The sequence below is a fragment of the Ornithorhynchus anatinus genome, chromosome 3, assembly GCF_004115215.2.
Source record: "Ornithorhynchus anatinus isolate Pmale09 chromosome 3, mOrnAna1.pri.v4, whole genome shotgun sequence".
Taxonomy (NCBI): domain Eukaryota; kingdom Metazoa; phylum Chordata; class Mammalia; order Monotremata; family Ornithorhynchidae; genus Ornithorhynchus; species Ornithorhynchus anatinus.
In genome coordinates this window covers 42,187,342-42,206,974 of record NC_041730.1, presented here as the reverse complement: position 1 = coordinate 42,206,974, position 19,633 = coordinate 42,187,342, and the positions used below count along the sequence as shown (strand labels likewise).

At 46.6% G+C, this 19,633-nt stretch overlaps 1 protein-coding gene across 3 annotated transcripts in view; it reads left to right on the top strand.

Moving 5' to 3' along the window:
* The window catches only part of HIPK3 (homeodomain interacting protein kinase 3), a 123,315-nt gene that overhangs the window by 12,937 nt on the left and 90,745 nt on the right, over positions 1–19,633 (top strand). The window lies entirely within an intron of this gene.

Sequence of the window (19,633 nt, the reverse complement as noted above, 5' to 3'; positions counted from 1 at the left end):
CTGCACGTAGTAAATGCTCAATAAATACGATTGAATGAATGAATGAATTTCAGAGAGGCCTCTGTGACCCCATCCTGTAGCCAGAAACAAGAAATATACCCCCCTAGTTAGTTAGCGCTTAACGAATACCATAATTATTATTATTTTTCTAACCCTGTATTCTTCCCAGCGCTTAATACAGTGCTTGCACAGAGTAGTCACTCAGTAAATGCTAACGATGATGTTGATGCAGACGATAGGATTAAAAATAGCCCCTCTTCCCCCTACGGCTTGGAGTCTGGCACCGCGGGGGAGACGGATGAGATTTATTCCCAATTTTGACCCTTGGGTAAGGCCTGGGAGATGTGCCCTTGAGCCTCTTCCAGGGTTAGAAACAAGACTCAGCTACCCCTTTGCTCCTCGGAGATCTAGACTCTCAAGTGGGAGGTAGGCTTTAAAAAATCGTAGCTCCGCCCCCCTCCTCTCCTCCCGCCCGCACCCTTCCACCCAAAAAAGACTTCCAAATTCTCTCTTGGAGCTTCGGGTGTATGCGTCTGCATGTAGTGATTTCATTTTTTTTTAGGAGCTTTAATAGGGTAAGAACACCCAAAATTCATTTAGTAATTTTACGTTCTAAATTTGTCTGATGGGGATTGTATCGATTTCTAAAGAGCTGGTTTAATCAGGGGTTAGCGTGCTTTAGAACAGGGTGAATTTTAATCGCTTCTAAGAAATGTGAGGCCTTTTTGTGACAATCTTGTTTTATATAAATGAGGTGAGTCGAAATTAGTGAGTTTAACAAAACACTAACGACCGAACACTGGGTTAATTGGTAGTGAGTTTGCGAGGCTCGGAAGGTCAGGGTTTAACTGAATCATTTGTCGCTTCCCGAGCTGAAGAAAATCGGCCAACGAGGAAGAAAATATCAAACTAACTTCATTATCTTTGCTTCCCGTGATTATTTGCAGATGAATTTATTAAACAAGATGAGGAAGATTTTGCCTTTAATCTTAAAATAGCCTAGTTCCTCCCCACCAGGGTGACAGAAATAGGACCGGAGTCTCACCAGCCAATCAGCTGATTCTAGCCAGCCAACAAATGGGGAGCAAAAGTGTTATGTAGAGATCCACACACACACACACATATTGTGCATGAAAATAGATGAGCATTAACGTGTTTATGTATGTCTGCATTTGTGTGGGATGGACATTCTTTAAAAAAAGGAAACAATATTTTTACACACACAAAACCAAGCCTTTTAGATTCGTGGCCCTCCACAGCTTACTAAAAACTGGTTTGGTACCATCCCGCCCCTCCCCAGCCCAGATTGTTCATCTGTGCTTGCTCTTTATAATGAAAAACACTAGAGGCGGTGTACTATGGTAATATTTATTGTGGTTTCATCCTCGTATGTTTCAGAAAAAGCACTTGTTCATTTTGATGTCTGAGTGCGAACGGAGAGATGCTGTGCCTCAAAATTTTTTGCACTAGGGATGACTCCGTCACCGAACAGTGATCTGGTAGCCTGGTAGATGTGTTTACAGATTACTAAATTAGTTCAAATGAGGTATTTGAACCGAAGGAGGGCCACGCTTCTGAGATGACAGATAATCCATTTTTCTCTTGGTTGCTTGACAACGTATTGCCTTAAAGTCACAGAAGCAAAGCTGCCTTGCAGATAGCTTTCTAAAATAGCTTTCTAAAATCATTAGGCCTGCAAGAATTGCATCAGGCTTCCAGATATTGCATTTGCCCCTTCTTTATTTGCCAAAGCATGCTTCCCTGTGCTTGCCATCGTGCCTTTCACAGGGGTTGAGAACACAAGCCTCTATTAGCAAATACACACAATGATCCAGTTTTCTCGAGGAAATAAAAAAATAACAGAGATGGGACACATCACATTTCCCATGTCAATATTAGAATCATCAGTATGATTATCACGATGGTATTCGTCAAGCGCTCACTGGGTCTCAGGCGCGGTTCTAAGGTCCGGGGTAGATATACCTTCCTTGTCCCATATGGCGCACACGGTGTAAATCACACGATTCTTTCCTCCTTGCCAAAGGGGGACACAGAACTTATTCCACCTCCGTGGGCAACTGGTGAGCAGAGTGAGGCATGGGAGGGAATCCGTTTGAAGATCGTGGTACGAAAAGACAGTACTCCGCTCTTGGTGACCTAGGCACAGGGAGAGCAGGTGGGTTTCACTCATCAGCCAGTCAGTCGTATTTATTGAGCGCTTACCATGTGCAGAGCGCACACACACGTATATGTAACAATAAACAGACACAGCCCTTACCTACAATGAGCTCTTGTTAGGAGTGAAATTTTGAACATATCCCAAGACCCGTCCTGGAGGGATATCAGAGCCAAGAGAAACCGCTTAGGGGCAGTGAGTCCCTCTACACTCCCCCTAGACTGGAAGCTCATTGTGAGCCTCCCAAATCTGTTCTGTTGTACTCTCCCAAGCGCCTAGTACAGTGCTCTGCTCACTAATATATACTGTTGATGAAGATGGTGGCCATCCACAAGGAAGGACACCCAAAGGTATTGTGTAGTCTGCGCGGAGCATAATCAATCAGTCCATCAGCCAGTGGTATTTATCGAGTGCTTACTGCGTGCAGAGCACTGTACTCAGTGCTTGGGAGAGTAGTCAGTGAGAAGCACTCGTGAGAGGTATTGGTGAGGAGCAGCGTGGCTTAGTGGAAAGAGCACGGGCTTGGGGGTCAGCGGGTGTAGGTTCTAATCCCGACTCTGCCACTTGTCAGCTGTGTGACTGGGTAAATCACTTGACTTCTCTATGCCTCAGTTACCTCATCTGTCAAATGGGGATGAAGACTGGGAGCCCCACGTGGGGCAACCTGATTACCTTGTATCTACCCCAGAGCTTAGAACAGTGCTCGGCACATAGTAAGGGCGTAACAAATACCATCATTATTATTAATACCGTACGCGTAGGTAATGCTTCTGTGGGAAGATTTTAGACCTCAAGCCAATTGTTGGGCAGAGGTTGTCTCTATCTGTTACTGAACTGTCCTTTCCAAGCACTTAGTACAGTGCTCTGCACACAGTGAGTGCTCAATAAATACAGTTGAATGAATTAATGAAAGAGACAAGGCAGAGTCGGGGGTGACAGAGAATCATGGGACAATAGGGAAGGTTCTGTAGGGCCCCGGCTGAGATCAGTCCCAGGGTAACCGCTATCTGTTGGTGATGATTTAATTACCGTTTCATCAAGTGGATTGAGGCGGTTGCTGTAAGCCATACTGCCCTCCCCATTGCTAAGGTTCTGTTAGAACAGGTATTCTCACAAGCTGCAAACCCACCTCCTTTATCAAACGGAAACTCCTTGCCAGCAGCTTTAAGGCGCTGTCAGCTCGCTCCCTCCTACCTGTCCTCACCGATCAATCGATAAACGGTATTTATTGAGCGCTTACTGTGTACAGAGCCCTCTACTAAGTGCTTGGGAGAGTAAAATACGACAAAATTAGCAGACATGTTCCCCGCCCATAACGAGCTTAGTCATCCAACCCGCATGCTCCGCTTCTCTAACGCCGACCTACTCCCTGTACCCCGACTTCGTCTAACCCGCTGCCAACCCGGCGCCCGCGTCCTCCCTTGGGGCTGGAACTCCCTCCTCTTGTATATCTCACAGTCCGCCACCTCCTCACCTTCCAAAACCCACCTAAAATCTCATCCCCAGAGACCTTCCGTGTCCAAGCCCTCATTTCCCCCATCGCCCTCCCCTCAGCGTTGACTCTGCGGCACTGTGTACCCCCTAAGTACTTTGATACCACGGCCCCAGGACACTTATGTAAATGTCCTTATCCTCTACAGTTTCCCTTCTGAAATTTATTTTGATGTCCGCCTCCCTGTGTCGACCGTAAGCTCCTTGTATGCAGGGATAATGTCTCCCAACTCTCTTATAGTGTGCCTTCCTAAATGCTTTCCAAGCTCCTTCCCTGAGACGAAAGAGCTCAGGCTTGAGAGTTAGAGAAGAGCTGGGTTCTAATCCTGGCTCTTCCAGTGTCTGCTGTATGATCCTCGGCTAGTCACTAGACTTTTTCTTTTTCAAATGGCATTTGTTAAGCACTTACTATGTACCAGGCACTGTACTAAGCGCTGGCGCAGGTACAAGTTACTCAGGTTGGACACACTCCACTTGGGGCTCTCAGTCTTAATCCCCATTTAACAGATGAGGTATGTGAAGCACAGAAAAATTAAGTGACTTGCCCAAAGTCAGACAGCAGACAAGTGGCGGAGCCAGGATTAGAACCCAGGTCCTTCTGACTTCCAGGCCTGTGCTCTATCCATTAGGCCATGCTAACTTTTCTGTGCCTCAGTTTCCTCCCCTCTAAAATGGGGATTAAGACTGTGAGTCCCATGTGGGACAGGGACTGTGTCCAACCCTATTATTTTGTAATCTACCCCAGTGCTTAGTATGGTGCCCGGCACGTAGTAGGCACTTAACGAATACCATAAAGAAAAGCGCTTACTACGGTGCTCGGCAAAATAAACACTCTGTAAATACCAGTGATTGATAGATTGATGGAAATCAAGACACAGATGACATTTAACTGTGCACTCAGCACTCCTTTTCCTTTGTTCCTCCTTGCTGGGGGCCACGGGGGCACTGGAACATTGCGGTCTGAGCTAGGACATCTGGATCCTGAACAAGCGAAGGCATTTGTTAAGCGCTTACTATGTGTCGAGCAGTGTACTGAGCGTTGGGAATGGAGGGAGCGGTGCCGGTGTCAGCCGACAACGGTCCAGAGACTTCGCCCTCCCCCCAGACGCTCCCACCTGACCAAACAGAGGCCTATGTACACTCCAAACACTCGTCCCAATTCCTAGGTAACCAAGCGGCGTTGGGTGGGATCCTTGCTCCTGACCGTACCCTGAGAGGGCTGTGGGTGACGCAGACGGGCGTTGCCGTGGTAGCGTTGTTGCCAGGAGAGCCGTTCCACTTGACTTTTTATCTCGGGCCCGGGGATACTGTGCTTCGCCACGTGCCCCAGACCCGCACCAGCTGCACCAAGCGGAAAGGGCGGCTCTGGGCTTGTTTCTTTGCCTGGGCGAGGGTGAGTGTTACAACGGGGAGAGAAGCAGGGAGGGTGGGGAAGAAGGCGTGGGTGAGGGTCGGGTGCCCCCAGGATTGGGGTAGGTGGATGTCGGGGAATGGCTGTGGTAGAATGGGAATATAATCATGGGCGCCTGTAGGTCTGAAGCTGTACTTCTTTAATTACGTTCTCCCCTGAAATTCGCTCACTTTACCCAAAATGTTTGGCCGACCTCTGCTGACAATGTCCTGCGCCCTACCCTTAGTACAGAAGGAGTGTCGCTTAATGGATAGAGCACGGGCTTGGGAGTCGGAAGAACCTGGGTTCCGATCCCGGCTCCGCCGCCTTTGCTGTGTGACGTTGGACAAGACACTTCATTCGGTCATATTATTTGAGCGCTTACTGTGGGCAGCGCGCTGTACTAAGCGCTTGGGAGAGTATAATGCAACAATAAACAGACACATCCGAGCTTACAGTCTAGGGATGCGGAGACGGACATCATTCCAAATAAATAAGATTACAGCTATGTACTTGAGTACTGTAGGGTCTCGATGGGGGAAGAGCAAAGAGATCAAGTCAGGGTGACACAGAAGGGAATGGGAGATACTTGTCTGGGCCTCAGTTACCTCATCTATAAAATGGGGATTAAGAGTCTGAGCTCCATGTGGGACAGGGACTGTATCCCACCTGCATAACCTGTATCTTCCTGGTGCTTAGAACGTTGCTTGGCACCTAGTAAGCGCTTAACAAGTACAAGAATTATTATTATTGTTAGTGAGTACTCAATAAATACCATTGATTGTTGGGACTTCCACTTCCTGCTCATGGTTGCAGTCTACGATGGTATTTATTGATGATATTTAAGTGCTTACTTTGTGCCAGGCACTGTGCTAAGCCCTGGGGTGGATACAAGCAAGTCGAGTTGGACACAGTCCCTGTCCCATTTTGGGCTCAGAGTCTCAATCCCCGTATTACGGAAGAGGTAACCGAGGCCCAGAGAAGTGAAGCGACTCATCCGAGTCACACAGCAGATAAGCGGCGGAGCCGGAATTAGAAGCCACGACCTTCTGACTCCCGGGCCTGCGCTCTCTCCGCTATGCCATCCTGCTTCTCTATGGACCGTAGAGAACGAGGCCGGTGGGGATGGGAGGTGAGAGCTGAGCGGTGCCCTCCTTAATGCCCCTAGTATCCATCCCGAGCTCAGGTGCCCGGGCCTGAAGTGTCGGGGTCCAGGCGGCAGGCCCCACGGTCATCATCGGGGCACCGCCTCATGCCTTAAATGCCTAACTTAAACCCTAGGACTAATTTACTCACCCTCAAGATGTGGTCTCGGGACTACTCGGAGCAACGTTCATAGGGCTTGTAATCAATCAATCAGAAATATCGAGCATTTTCTGCCTGCAGGGCACCGAACTAAACACTTGGGAGGGTACAGTATAAGAGAGCTGGTAGACATGTTCCCTGCTTACAGTGTCTAGGAAAGCATACTTTTGTTTTTTTTTCAAAGGGGTTGGGGGAGGATTTGGGGCTTTATTTTTAGTGGTATTTAACTGCTTACTATGTGTCAGACACTGTTCCAAGCCCTGGGGTAGAGAGAAGTGAATTAGGTTGGACCCAGTCCCTGTCCTGCCTGGTGATCACAATCTAAGTAGGAGGGAGATCAGGAGAACCGAGGCGTGGAGACGGTTAGTGATTTGCCCAAGGCCACACAGCGGACAGGCGGCAGAGCTGGGATTAGAACCCCGGACCTCTGACTCCCAGGCCCTTCCGCTTTCCCTTAGGCCATGCTCCCGTGGTGGCGTTTTAGTTCATAAAGGCCTGAGGGACTTTTAGGAATTTTAGGGTACCAGTTCATCATTTCTTCTCTAATTCCGGAAGATAGTGCCCTTAATTTTTCCAGCTAACTAGTTTAGAATGCTTTAGATTGTGAGCCCCACAAAAGGATCGGGACCATGTCTAATCTCAACTGCTGTCTCCTCCCCTAACGCTTAAAATCCGTTGTGGACGGGGATCATATCTCCCAACTGTATTGTAGTGTAATGATAATTAACTAAGACAAAACAAGACATGTTAAGAAGTGCTTACTAGGTGCCAAATACTGTTGTAAGCGCTAAAGTAGGTACAAGTTAATGAGGTTGGACTCAGTCCCTGTCCCACGTGGGGCTCACACTCCTAATCCCCATTTTCCAGATGAGGGAACTGAGGTCCAGATAAGTAAAGTGACTTGCCCGGGGGCACTCGGCAGATATGCGGCGCAGCCGGAATTAGAACTCAGGTTCTCCCGACTCCCGGACCCGTGTAAGCCACACTGCTTCTTTAGGGTACTCTTCCACGGACTTGGTGCAGTGATCTACACGTAGTAGGCCCTCAATAAATCACAACTCACTTAGTGATTAATTGAAGGGAAGACTATGGATGTTCCTGATTCTGGCTTCTGGGAGAAGGTGCGTGGGGAGAGTGTCTAGACTTCCGGGGTTCCGACCTGGGCGTAGCGGTGCTGGAACGGCCCCTGTGCAAGGATCCCAGTCCCAGATGTCTAATTTGGGAAGGAGGGGAGCGAAGGGGAGGAGGGCTGGACTCCCGACAGAGCCGGGCCTGGCGGGCAGAAGAACCTGGGTTCTAATCCCGACTCTGCCACTTGTCTGGCGTGCGACCTTGGCAAGTCACTTCACTTCTCTGGCTTCAGTTAGCTCATCCGTAAAATGGGGATTGAGACTGTGGGCTATGGACTGGGACCAGCCTGATTAGCTCGTATCCATCCCAGCGCTTAGTACAGTGCCTGACGCACGGTAAGGGCTTAACAGATACTATTAAAAAGCAAAAGCCAAAAAAAAAAAAAAAAAAGCACCTCAGAGTGGCATAAAGTGCTGCCCTGGAAGGGAGGGAGGCCTTCCAAGCAGGTTCTGTCCAGGTATGCCTCCCCATTTCTCACACGGTAAATAAGGTGGACGTAGGAGAGGTTTCTCCGCCATCTCTTTTATGAATTCTGGGTGTTTGGGTTCCTCATTCTTTCAGGCTGGAATCAAGGAAGCAGCAGCGTGGCCTAGTGGCTAGAGCACGGGTCTGGGAGTCACAAACACCTGGGTTCTAATCCCGGCTCCATCACCTGTCTGCTGTGTGACCTCGGGCAAGTCACTTCACTTCTCTGGGCCTCGGTTACCTCACCTGGAAAATGGGGATTAAGACCGTGAGCCCCATGGGGGACGTGGACTATGTCCAACCTGATTAGCTGGTATCTACCCCAGTGCCTTCAGTGCCTGGCACATAGAAAGTGCTTAACAAATACAATACAAAAAAAATTATTCAGTCGATCAGTGGTGTTTATTGAGCACTTACTATGTGCAGAGCACTGTATAGCGCAACAGAATTAGAACACGTTCCCTGCCCCTCATGAGCTTCTTTTGTATCAGAGAGTCCCATTGCCCTGGGGCAATGTGGAGGTTCCTGGTCTTGGCCGCAACTAAAGTAAGCAGTTAGTACAGTGCTTCGCACACAGTAAGCGCTCAATAAATACGATTGAATGAATGAATGCAGGAGAACAATGACATATTTGACGCTGCTGGATTTGGGCTTCAGGCAGAGTTCTAGATAATCCCTTTGGCTGTGCCTGAACAGGGGTTTGTGGAACCCACTAGTGTTTGATCAGCAGACTCCAGCTCCGAGCAGTCCACAGCCCAAGCCAAGTCCGTGGGAGTGTCCCTTCAGGAATCACAATCGAACAGACTGCCCTGGCATATGGCTCTACTTAGCTCTCTGAAGATTCCGGATGCCTTAGGTCTCCCCGAGCTGTGGTCCAACAGACCTCCAAGCTCCAGATTTTTCAATTTTTTAAAATGGTACTTGTTAAGCGCTTACCATGTGCCAGGCACTATACTAAACGCTGAGGTAGATACAAGGTAATGGGGGTGGATAGAGTCCGTGTCCCATGTGGGGCTCGTAGTTTTTCAGCCGCATTTTACAGATTAGGTACGGAGGCGCAGAGCAGCGGAGTGACTTACCCAAGGTCACGCATCAGACAGGTGGCAGAGCCGGGATTTGAACCAGGTCCTTCTGACTCCCAGACCCGTGCTCTATCCACTAGGCCACACTGTCATGCTGCAGAAGTTGGGTTCTGTTAGGCTCAGCTGTGACTAAGGGACCCACCTCGGACCAGCTCATCCACATTTTTCCCAAAGGAAAATCACCTGGAGTGATGATGTCTTCCGATGGAGGGCAGTGCTAGTGTAAAGGGAGGGAGACGGGAGAAAGGGAACCAATTCTACAAAGTTTCCCTTGGGATTCATTCAGTCGTATTTATTGAGCGCTTGTATGCAGAGCAGTGTCCTAAGCACTTGGAAAGAACAATTTGGCAACAAATAGAGACAATCCTACCCAACAGTGGGCCCACAGTCTAAAAGGGGGGAGATTGAGGGTCGCTCTAGTAGAGCAGTCAAATTTAAAGACCATTTTCTAAGAACTTGTTCTTTGTGTCAGCGGTACAGTCTATCCAGTGGAGCCTGTATTGTTAGGTCAGTGGAATGCTGACGTATAGAAACATACAAATTGTTGTCCATTGCATTTGCATTATATATCTGTAGACTGCAGCGTGGCGCAGTGGAAAGAGCACGGGCTTTGGAGTCAGGGCTCATGAGTTCAAATCCCAGCTCTGCCACTTGTCAGCTGTGTGACTGTGGGCAAGTCACTTAACTTCTCTGTGCCTCAGTTCCCTCATCTGTAAAATGGGGATTAAGACTGTGAGCCCCACGTGAGACAACCTGATTCCCCTGTGTTTACCCCAGCGCTTAGAACAGTGCTCTGCACATAGTAAGCACTTAACAAATACCAACATTATTATTATTGTAGACAGGGAATGTATCTACCAACTCGGTTGTATGGTACAATGCTGTGCACGTGGTAAGCACTCAATAAATACGATTGATTATGCAAAGATAATGCAAAGAGTGAATCGTGTGGACATGTGTTAAAAACTGGTCACCTGACTGGCCATGAGTTAAAAAAAAAAAAAAGGGTCACGTGATAGCCGTTTCACCCATACTGAGCAGACATACATGCCATCCTCAATTTTGTGGCTGGTGCCCGATGGTGTTTACATTCGGGACCTTTGCCTTGCCGTCTGACCGAAGCATTTATTCCAGAAGTGTCAGTCTTTTCCTAATTGTCGTAGGTCAGACTGGTCATTTTGATGCTGCTGTTTCCTAGCTGTCCACATCTCTAGCCCGTTGTTTGAAGTTACGATTTGTGGTGCTCTGAAATAATTTCGTTTTCTTACCTTCTTGCCGCCTCCACATTGATTCAATGCGTATCATTTAATCGGGTGCCCTCTTGTTTTCCATTCTCCCGGGGGTACTGTTCATTCCATTAAGAGAAGCAGCGTGGCTTAGTGGATAGAGCATGGGCCTGGGAGTCAGAAGGACCTGGGTTCTAATCCCGCCTCCACCACATGTCTGCTGTGCAACCTTGGGCAAGTCATTTCACTTCTCTGGACCTCAGTTATCTCATCTGTAAAATGGGGATTGAGTGTGAGCCCCATGTGGGATAGGAACTGTGTCCAATCTGATTAACTCGCATCTACCTCAGCACTTAAAACAGTGATTGGCACTTAGTGAGTATTTAACAAATACCATAATTATTATTCCAGACCTATAGTGGCTTCGTGAGGGCTTGGATACCAGAGCTGTGGGAGGGAGGAAGAAGAAAGAATGAAGAGAGAATTTGGGATTTCATTATTTTTGTTTGTCCACTTCTACCTGACTTTAGTCAGTTGGCTCCCAAAACCACTAAGAGGATTCTGACTTTGTCCTAAAGTTGTGGCAGTCTTTCAACATAAAAGTCGCATTTCTCAGGAAAGTGACAAAAAGTTAAAAAAAAAAAAAAAAAGAACTATAAAAATGTAATGTCTGGCCATCCTACCCCTTGCACAAATCTTGAGGGCAGGATTTAGGGATTGGAAAAAATAGCAAAACTTACATTCCCTCAGTTGGTCTAGCTGTTGCTCAGTTGGTATAGACAAATGCATCCTGTATTAGTTTTTATGTCATGGTCTTTTTTTTTTTTTTGAAACTCAAATTATCTTCCCTAGACGAACCACCCTCTCTAGTGAACGCAACACACTTGGTCCCCTGTCCCTTTGTCGATCTCGTACCATTAACCCACAGCCTTGGATCACCTCCACGGCCCGCTTCTTTCTCTCCTGTGCATGAGCCACAGAGCGCTGTTGGTGGAAATCTAGATATCAGGCCGAACTACCTACTTTATTGAAAACACTAAAATTATAAGGTGTGAGCTCTATAAAATTTTCTCTGCTCCGCTCCAGTCCCTCCCTCCTTCTGCCCCTTCTTCAACTCTCTCATCCTTCCCAGCAGTATCTCAGGAGAGCTCCTCCTTCTCTGAAGATCCACCCACTCCACCTGCGCATCTGACCCCATCCCTTCACACCTTATCAAAACACTTGCCCCCTCCCCTGCCGCCATCTTCCACTCTTCGCTCTTCGATGGCTTCTTCCCCACTGCTTTCAAACATGCTCGTGTACATCCTAGTCTAAAAAAACCTCTCCCTGGATCCCACAGCTCCCTCCAGCTATCACCCCGTTTCCCTCCTTCCATTCGTCTCCAAACTCCGTGGTCAAGTTGTCTACACCCACTGTTTTAAGTTCCTCTCCTTCATTTCTCTCCTTGACCCCCTCCAATCTGGCTTCCATCCCCCTTCACTCCTCAGAAACCACCCTCTCAGCGGTCGCGAAGGATCTCCTTCTTGCCAAATCCAACGGCCTCTACTCCATCTTAATCCTCCTCGACCTCTCAGCAGCCTTTGATGCTGTTTACCACCCTCTTCTCCAGGAAACATTATTCAACCTCAGCTTCACTGACGCAACCTTTTCCTAGTCTCCTCCTATCTCTCTGGTCGCTCGTTCTAAGTCTCTTTCACGGGCTCCTCCTTTGCCTCCCACTTCCTAACTGTGGGAGTCCCTCAAGGTTTATTTCTGGGTCCCCTCCTTTTCTCCATCTACACCCACTTCCTTGGAGAACTCAGTCGTTCCCATGGCTTCAACTACCACCTCTATGCAGATCATTCCCAAATCTACATCTCCAGCCCTGATCTCTCTCCCTCTTTGCAGTCTTTCGTTTCCTCCTGCCTTCAAGACACGTCAACTTGGATGTCCCACTGACACTTCAAAATTAATACATTCACAACAGAGCTCCCTATCATCCCACCCAAACCCTGTCTTTCCCCTGACTTTTCCATCACAGCAGGCAGCGCCGTCATCCTTCCTTGATCACAAGCCCATATCCGTGGTGTTATTCTTGACTTTTCTTTCTCATTCAACACACATATTCATTCTACCACTAAATCCTGTCGTTCAACCTTCACAACATCACTATGATCTGTCATTTCTTCTCCATCCAAACTGCTACGACGTTAATCCAAGCGCTTATCCTATCCTGTCTTGATTCCTGTATCAGCCTCCTTGCCAACCTCCCTGCCTCTCGCTCTCCCCACTCCAGACCATACTTCACTCTGCCATCCAGATCATTTTTGTACAAAAACGTTCAGTCCATGTTTCCCCAGTCCTCAAGGACCTCCAGTGGTTACCCAGACACCTCCCCATGAAACCCAGACTCCTTGTCAATGGCTTTTAAAGCACTAAATCCCCTTGCCCCCTCCTACCTTACCACACTGCTCTCCTACTTCAACCCATCTCGTACACTTCACTCCTCTACCGCCAATCTACTCACTGTACCCCGATCTCGTCTGTCTCGCTGCAAACCTCTCGCCCATGTCCTACCTTTGGCTTGGATCGCCCTCCCTTTTTTATATCAGACAGGCAATTAATTACTCTCCCCACCTTCAAAGCCTTATTGAAGGCACATCTCTTCCAAGAGGTCTTCCCTGACTAAAGCACTCATTTTCTCTTTTCCCACTCCCTTCTGTGTGGCCCAGCCCTACTGCACTTATGTACATACCTATAACTTATTTATTTATATTCATGTCTGTCTCCCCTCTAGGCTGTGAGCTTGTTGTGGGCAGGGATTGTGTCTGATATGTTGTATTCTCCCAGGCCTTTAGTACAGTCCACTGCAAAGAGTAAGTGCTCAATAAATATGATTGATTCCCGATCATTAAACATTTCCTACGTGGAATAGTTGGTGGTTTCTGTTTAGAGGAAGCAGATGAAAATTCAGGAAGTTCTGTTTTGTGGCTGTTGTGTTCTTGGCATACCTCATGATAAGGGAAAATTGTTTGAACCCTGATTCAGTTGGAATTATTAATGGTTCAGGAGTAGATTGTTCTAAGGTACCCCTATGATGGACATTTTTTTGATACCAGTTCTTGTATTGTTAGGTTCACCGCTAGCAGAAGGTTTTCCAATTTTGAGACTCATTATTCTACTGTAATAAATATGGCTAAATTGCATAAAATAGGAGAGAAACACAAAGTTCCTGGTGGTGCAGCAATGGAAGGCTAAAATAGGGAGGCTGGGTAGAGAGAGCACAGTCCTGGGAGTCAGAAGATCAGGGGTTCTAATCCCGGCTCTGCCACTTGTCTGCTTTGTGACCTTGGGCAAGTCACTTAACTTCTGTTTCTCAGTTACCTCATCTGTAAAATGGGGATTGAGACTGGGAGCCCCACTTGGGACAGGGACTATGTCCAACCCTATTTGCTTGTATCCACCCCAATGCCTAGAACAGTGGATGGCACATAGTAAGTGCTTAACAAATGCCATAATAATAATAATTATTATTATTATTATTTTGCCTTTGATGCCGCAACCATTCTTCCAACACCATATCTGCTTTTTGCCAACTTGTAGATTGTTATACCACAACAGACTTGTGTTGTGTTCCCTGCTTCCTCCATTGTGATATCCAAATTGTTATGCCCCCATATATTAAAGCAGAACTTGACCTGTGAACATATAAACACACACACAATGATGGAGCTAATTTCCATTTAGGTCCATCATTCTCATACTGTTAAACTTCCACTGCCTTTTCTGGTTTGTAGCCCTTTTCGAAACCAATCATTCACCTTCCTCTGGCTCAACTTCAGTTTTGTTAACAACAGTTGCTATTCCAGCTCAGATATTAGAGAGATTTATTTTTGGAAATAAAATGTGAACGAGAGAAGACGGGGGAGGCAGATTGTTGTGGAACCTAACTCCCATCTGGCCATATAAACGTTGATGAAGAATCTTGGCTCATCACTCCCTTTCTGAAAGATGGCATTTACGAAAGCAGCCTAGTATCTGACACTCAATCCCTTACACCAGGCTGCAATGTCAGCATCGGGCATTTCATCAAGTTCCAGTGATGTGCTTCCCGTCCAAAAATCTCCTGGGGTTGGGTTACCACCTCTGTCGATTTAGAGCAAGATTTGAAAACGAAAATTTGGCAAGGAATCTCTGGTCAGTGACCCCCTGCTTGGATCGTGTTTTAAGATTTTTTTTTTCAGACGGCCTACTTGCGGAAGGCAGTGGATGATGATCTTTTCAAGAAAACGGGCCAAATAATTAAGGTTTCCCAGTCCCTCACCTGGTAGGAAAGTTAGGAAAATTGGATTGATTATTCATGGAACGGGACTTCCACCAATGTTCACCGAGAATCCTCTTCTTCCAGCCAGCCCCTGAAAAATTCTGAACTTCGGAGGAATTCTCTGAACCAGTATCTTTCCTGTTGAGCAGAAAAGACCCTGGTTAGCATTTCAGAACCAGAAATTTTTGCGAACTTAGTCGCCGCACAGCACGCCTGACAGTCATTTTGGTTATGAATCTAACAACAACAATAATAATTGTGGTATTTGTTCAGCATTTACTCTGTGCCAACTATTATACTCCGCACTGGGGATGGATACAAGATAAGCAGGTCAGGTACAGCCCTTGTCCCACACGGATCTCACGGTCTAAGTGGGAGGGAGAACAGATGTTGGATCCCTATTTTACAGATAATGAAATGGAGGCAAACAGAAGTTAAGTGACTTGCCCAAGGTCACACACAGCAGGCAAGTGGCAGAGCCGGCGATTAGAAACTACGTTCTCCGACTCCTAGCCCCTTGCCCTTTCCACTCAGCCACACTACTTCTCAATTTAGATTGCTAGTCTTAAGGGCAGTCAAAAAATAAAGCATGTGTATTTTTAGTTGTAAATGGAATGGTTAAATTAGCGAGTCACCCATTGCAGTTACAGGCTCTGAAAAGATTGGTCACTTCGTATATACACTGCATGATCCTAAAATGAAAATTTGAACTGATTTCAGGGGGACTCTCCAGCCACTTGGAAAAGTTAAACATGTCATTTTCTGTTTCAAAAGTTGGAACAAAATGCTAAGTCAGATGAAACTTGTTATTTAACACGCTGATTTGTGTAGAGTCAACACATTCCTTAGATGCTTTGTCTACAGTGCCACTGGAAAATACCCAAGAGTTTAGTATTTTCAATGAAATGCTTTTGCGTGCACACCAGACATTAGGTTTAATGAAGCTGCCCTTTGTGGAACCTGAGCATACGTTGAGGTTAATTTACTTGAAAAAAGTCAAAACTAAGTGGAATTATCCCAAGAATGAAGTGGATTTTCTTGTTAGAGTACTGCTAGGAAGTCTTAGCAGATTTCTTAGATGTCAAAAAAAACCTTTGACTGGATTACTTGGTGAAGTTAAGTTCTTTTATTACCTATATAAAACTTCGGAATTTTACTAGAACACAGTTCACCAAAGTCTCCTGCTCAGTAGATACATACCCCCAAGGATTCCATCGTACTTTCCAACGAGGTAATTAATGAAATAGTTTGCAGCTTCAGTGAAAACCCATTTTTCTGAGTAAGGATTTATTTATTAAGCGCTTCCTGTGAGACTAGCAGTAGCTCATCTATCTCGCCGCCGATGCCTCACCCACCTCCTGCCTCTGGCCTGGAATGCCCCTCCCTCCTCAAATCCCACCGATGATTACTCTCCCCCTCCTCGAAGCCTTATCGAAGGCACATCTCATCCAAGAGGCCTTTCGGCTCAGTGGAAAGAGCCCGGATTGGGAGTCAGAGGTCATGGGTTCGAATGCCGGCTCTGCCACTTGTCAGCTGTGTGACTGTGGGCAAGTCACTTCCCTTCTCTGTGCCTCAGTGACCTCATCTGGAAAATGGGGATTAAGACTGTGAGCCCCGTGTGGGACGACCTGATTACCCTGTATCTACCCCAGTGCTTAGAACAGTGCTCTGCACATAGTAAGCGCTTAACAAATACCAACATTAACAACATTATTATTATTCCATGACTAAGCCCTCCTTTCCTCTTCTCCCACTCCCTTCTGTGTCGCCCCGACTTGCGCCCTTTATTCATTCCCCCCTCCCAGCCCCACAACTCTTATGTCCATATCTGTAATTTATTTATTTATATTAATGTCGGTCTCCCCCTCTCCTTAGTTGTGGGGGGGGGGTATGTTTTGGATTGGGAACAGAACCTTTGGACCCTGGAACAGTGCAGGGGGGAGCTGGAACATCAAAACATGGTGAGCTGGTCCAATTTAATAATAATAATAATAATAATAATAATGTTGGTATTTGTTAAGCGCTTACTATGTGCCGAGCACTGTTCTAAGCGCTGGTGTAGACATAGGGGAATCAGGTTGTCCCATGTGGGGCTCACAGTCTTAATCCCCATTTTACAGATGAGGGAACTGAGGCACAGAGAAGTTAAGTGACTTGCCCACAGTCACACAGCCGACAAGTGGCAGAGCTGGGATTCGAACTCATGAGCCCTGACTCCAAAGCCCATGCTCTTTCCACTGAGCCACGCTGCTTCTCGTATTAAAGACGATGCCAATGGGGTGTCACTGTCTTACACACCTCTTGCCCCTTTTCTGGCCCTTCTGCATGCCCTCCCTGTTGTGGAACGTACCTTTCCCGTCTTAGCCGGTGGCGATGGAGCAGTGTCACCCAAAACCCTCTCGGGGACAGGCAGCAGGGGTGAAAATGCCAGCCAGGCCAGAAGAGTTTACAGGGGGCAGTGGTAATACGAAGCTGGTATCTTGGGTGTCCTGGGCACTAGAGGAGGTCTCTTGGTCTTCTTGGCTAGCCTGGAGCTCATTTGACATGAGGCCTGAGCAGTTGCCCCCACCTCGTCCCTGACTTCGTATCCCACCTAAGCTGATTTCATCTACTTCTTAGAAAGGGAAGGAGGAGGTATTAGCACTCCTTGTAATCGAGGGGGATTTTTTCCGTAGTCGTCAGTGTATCCGTTCTGTTACCTGTTGATATTTCCGGGATACCTCTGCTGGTTCACAGGAAGAAGCGTGAACCCCCAAGACGGATGGGGGAATTTGTGCCGGACGGTGTAGGTAAATGCAAATAGAGCAGAAGTTGATAAGTATCTCAGGACCAAAGACACCCAATTACTTTTCATTTCCGTGTAACACGGGGTTTTATCTAGGCGAAATGTGTGGCCTTCTTTTGAGGAATCATTTCAGGATTAAATCAAGTTTAAGGTTGGTAAGACATAGTGACATTGGTAGGTTAAGAGAGCATGTTAAAAAAAAAAAAATGGTGTGGGTGTTTATGCATGCTTATACTATGGAATATATGTATGTACATACACACACAAGAACAAAGAGCAACACTGGATTTTTATTGAAAATTGATTTAGATGTATTTGATCCTTTTAAAGTTTAAGATACTTAATCGTGACTGAATCATCATCATCTTTGATCCAGTCAGTACTGCAATCTGAAAGTCACAAAATAATTAATATTCCAATTGATATAAAACATGACTCTTGACAGTCATTTCAGGAGAACTGAGTGCAGTTCTATGTGAATATGGGGAATTTGGGAGAGGAATTGGATCCATTCAGTATTGCCTCAAGGAGTCAGCCAGTCTCCAGTCCCAAAGAGCTATGAGTGGCAGAAAATGGGGTGCAGCGTGGCTTAGTGGAAAGAGTACGGGCTTGGGGGTCAGAGTCAGACTCTGCCACTTGTCAGCTGGGTGACTTTGGGCACATCACTTAACTTCTCTGTGCCTTAGTTACCTCATCTGTAAAATGGGGATTAAGACTGTGAGCCCCATGTGGGACAACCCGATTACCTTGTATCTACCCCAGTGCTTAGAACAGGGCTTGGCACATAGTAAGCACTTAACAAATACCGCCATTATTATTATTTATTACTGTGGGGTGATGTCTTACAGTGGCCTTGGGACAGATGTCCAGTTTTAGTTTTCTGTCTCAGTTCTGGTCTCGCGAAAGCTGCCAAGATTAGAACTAGAAGTTGGGTCTGAGCAGTGGGAAGTCCTGGGTTCCAATCCCGGCTCTGCCCCTTGTCTGCTGTGTGACCTTGGGCAAGTCACTTCACTTCTCTGGGCCGCAGTTCCCTCATCTCTAAAATGGGGATTAAGATTGTGAGTCCCATGTGGGACAGGGACTGCGGCCAGCGCTTAGTGCAGTGCCTGACACATAGTAAGCGCTTAACAAACACCATAGTTATTATTAATAATAATAATTATTATTAACTAGGGAGAACATTTTGAAGCAAGGAAGCAATGATATTTATTGAGCGCTTACTGTCTGCAGAGCACTGCACACTAAGCGTATGTGGGGAAAATCCAATACAGTTGGCAGATACATTCCCCGCCCACAAAGAGCTTACAGTCTAGAGTGGGAGGCAGGAAGAGCCATAAAAACCTGGGAACCCAGCCAATCTGGGAAGTGGCACTTTTAGCTCTAGGCTGTAAACTCGTCTCTAATCTGTAAGCTCATTATGGGCAGGGAACCTGTCTGCTAATTATGTTGTATTGTACTCTCCCAAACTCTTTACAATGCTCTGCACATAGTAAGTGCTCAATAACTCTGACTGATTAATTAGTGTCCTTATCTTCATCTGTTTTGGCTGCTTAGCACCCCTAGGATTCAGGAGGCCTTACTGTAACTTTCCTTATCGCCAGTTAGCAACGCTGTGCTTCACAAGCTTTGGCAGGAAATTTTTTTTATGAGAGCCAGTCAAATAGAGTTTGCCAGCCCTGGCACACCTTCACCTTTCTTGGACTATAATCTATTAGATCTTTAAAACCAGTTTTTCAGTTTTCAAATTCCTCCGCTTTAAGAAAACCTCATTGTTCTTTGCCCATGATCAAACAGTCCAAATAGACCAGGCACGATACAAAAATGTATCCAGGGCACAGACCTTGCTGTGAAAAGCCACGAGTTAAGGAACTAAAGCGGATGGGTCTATTTTTTTCAAAATAAATCTTTTAGAATTAGAGGCTATTCGTATTCAAATGGGGCAAAAGGCATGTTGATACAGTTCCACCTCTTGTCTCACTGACTAATCTAGACAGTGATATCACTAGTTTCATTTATTTGGTTTCCCATACGCCCACGCCCTTCTCGCTTCCCACACTTTGTAGTTTAGGGGACCCAGTGGCAAGTTGAACTTTGCAAAAGTTGCATAGTTTTTCTAAAGATTAAATTATTATGTGGGTTAGGAACAAAGTTCCTCGGTAAACGCTTAAAACAAATGCACTAAGCTTTTGTTTGGGAAGGAGCGTGGTGGCCTCATGCTTAGAGCCCGGGCCTGGGAGTCAGAAGGACCTGGGTTCTAATCCTGGTTCTTCCCCTTGTCT